Here is a 3,290-nt window from a genome sequence, read left to right on the forward strand (position 1 = left end):
CATGAAGCGTTTCATGCGCCAGGGATATTTTTAAAAAGTCAAGAAACTGGGCTCATTATCGGAGCTTCTCTCCTGCAAAGCACAGGTACAATACCGGACAAACGGCTTTCTGCGCCATCTGTCGTGTACTGTGGGAAACAGGTGCTCTATGACTATTATAATTATCAGCTTTGACTACAAAATACTTTTATGGAAGATCATCCCTGCCAATAAAAGTGGGACAAAATAGCTAGGAATTATGCATATTGTTCTCATAGTGAGTCAAAATTATGTATTTTAGTTGTGACTTAATAGACCTTTTCCATATAGAAACGTTCGACACATTAGTATTATAATATATTATTATTGCTAATAATATTACTAATAATATCAAGGATGGCTTATTTCCATTTAGGCCTCCAGCTCAAGAGACCTAATGCTGTATATTCTCGTTCACTGGCATGGGTTACTGGGACACTTAAATGGGGAAGAGCAGTCAATTAGACTTTTGCTCAGGTTTAAGTTGGGATGAGATATACTAGAAGTTACATGAGGTCACCAAAATCTGTACAGTATGGTGAAGAAGGCATAAAAAGTAAACATATTTATCCCCTTTTATTGTCCTTGCACTGGTTGCCAGTATGTTTCAGAATCGATTTTAAGATCCCACTCATTACTACCAGATTATACCTCCCAGTTACTCTCTCCTTGCACGATCAACCTGCACGCAGTCTGATGTCCTCAGGCAGGAATGTGTTGGCTGTTAACATGGCTAGGTTTAAGAGGAAAGAGGGCAGAGCTGTTCTTGTTAGGCACACCTACTGGGAAATAACCAGCAAGAGGAAATGAGACTTGCAAAATCTTCTTTTAAATTGCTTCTTGGAAACAGCTTTTATCTGCTTTATTTAAATTTGTACATTTGTAGATATATGCGTGTGTGTACACATCTATGTGTATTAGTATCTTTATTCAATTCAATTCAATTCAATTCAATTTTATTTATATAGCGCCAAATCACAACAAAGTCATCTCATGACACTTTACAAAATAGAGCAAGTTTAGACCGACTCTTTATAATGTTATTACAGAGACCCAACAGTTCCCACCATGAGCAAGCACTTTAGTCTTCATTTTGTTTTGGCTTTCATTGTTTATTGTGTTATATATTTGAAAACACTTTGTAATCATTGATTTTGATAAGAGCTATATAAATAAATTAGTGTTAATATGTCAGTAGAGCCAGGGAGACGACATGTACCTGCCCTCACAGAAGATGCCTAACCAAGCAACACAAGTGAAAACACCTGTGTGGATGTACCGCCGGTGTGTACAGCCTTCAGTAGATGATGGGAGACAAGCTTTAAGTCACCATATGAGAGCCCTTGCCAATTTGTATTTAAAAAGTCCAAATTATGAAATAGCCCACTTGATCAAAAGTTTGATTCTCTTGGCAGGAATTGGCTTCCATATTTTCAGGTTACAGCTAAAAAACTTTAGGCAGGACACAGAAGATCTGGGCAAAAACAGAAAATCAGTAGGCTGAACTCATCGTAACCCAAAGAAACAGCATGAAGCAGTGCAGGTTATTGCAGTTTTGAACCGAATTGAGTCTGAAATTACAGACTCGCATTGATTTTAAATGGAAAATGAAGGTCGTTCTTGCAGTTAAAGCCGGCTGGAGCTCTTGCCAGCTAAGGAAGACCCAATGAAAATGACAGCTGGCTATTAATTACACTGGACATTATGGGCAGTCAGTATCTAATTAGACTCATTGAGCAGGAGGAATCACAGCAATAGATATCATTTTTATCATACAGTCGATAGCTTTCTCTAAACGCATTCATATACTTTTATATGCTTTTCTTTTATTGTTATGACTGCAGGTTGCAATTTACTTCATACATTGACAAATGTGGAAGGTTAAAAGACACAGAATGATTATTCTTGACTGTACAGTTGCCCAAATAATATAGACTAAGCTGCTCCTCACATGCAGATATTTGAAACCCAGAAATAAGGTCGGCCTACTCCCTGTTCATGTCTGGACAGGCAGAAAGTACAGTCATAGCGCTGCACTGTCACACATACTATCCCAATGTGCTGCTATGCCAGATTAATAAACCTGCATTTTGCCTGAAAGCTCTTTGAGCTTGTATCCATATTCATAAAGCTCAGGAAGAGTCTCATCTTGTCTTTTCTGCAGCAACCAGGTAGCCAAAGTGTAATAATTATGAGTCTTTGAAATGTTTCCAGGTGGTCACCAGCACAATGAGCAGTAGTTTGCCCCGTTTCACATATTAGAGGCCGGCACTGGCTGAAGAAGGTGCCTCGTTTTACATGAAATGTCCCACAGATGTACAAAGCTATAAGTCTGTAAATGTTCAAAATGTTCTCCATGCAGTACCACTGATTGACCACTAGATGGCACTCTGTTATAACAAAACAGAACCTGAGAGGGGTGCAAGACATTTTCTCTTTGATGCAAAACCTGCAGCCATGAATGTCATTCTGACTCATGATTTGTTACTTGTTCATTGAAGGCTGAATCAGGTATGATTAACTTGTCAGATATGCCTCCATGTTGGGGACACACTCTTGTTTAATGCTCGATTTCCAGGCATGCACAGTTGATGGCACTTTTGGAGTAATCGTGTGCAAAGTAGGCTACAATCCACAATCACCCTCAAGTGATTTTTTTGATGTTTCCTTGCTCCGCAGAAAGATAAACAAGCCTAAAAGCTTCAATTAGCCCTTAAAAGGCCTGTGAGCAGGCTAAAGTATATTACGCACTGAGGATGATTCATAACATCCTGCATTAACTTTGTCAGTTATAATCCATCACGAGGTAATAGTCTTAAATAAATCTCATAGTAATTGAGATGAATCCCTCATTTCAATGACAAGTCTGGTTTTTAAGACCCAATTATCACTTTGAGTTCCCTGGCCCAGCGGATGTGCCGGGTTCGGGCTCCGAGAGGAGAAGAGGGGGCAGCAAGTTGGCTGTTTCAGCAGGGAGGAGAGGATGGAGAGATGGACTCGGTCCAAAGAGGGATGGATTTCTTCCTGGGCTGTACTGCATCAGAGGGCAGGTAGATTTATGACAAACGCACACAATCTTAATTTGTGCTCAGCCCGATAATGCATCTCAAGGCCAGAATAGTTCTGCTCAGTGTTTCTTAACTGGATGTTTCTTTAATTATATGTCAGAGGCCATAAAACTCAGGAGGAGATTTTCCCACAAAGCACTGTTTTATGTCTTGGTCATTACTGTAAATTACAAGCAACAAGAAAAGAGACTTATGGAAGGAAAA

This window comes from Enoplosus armatus, chromosome 21 (genome assembly GCF_043641665.1).
Source record: "Enoplosus armatus isolate fEnoArm2 chromosome 21, fEnoArm2.hap1, whole genome shotgun sequence".
Taxonomy (NCBI): Eukaryota; Metazoa; Chordata; class Actinopteri; order Centrarchiformes; family Enoplosidae; genus Enoplosus; species Enoplosus armatus.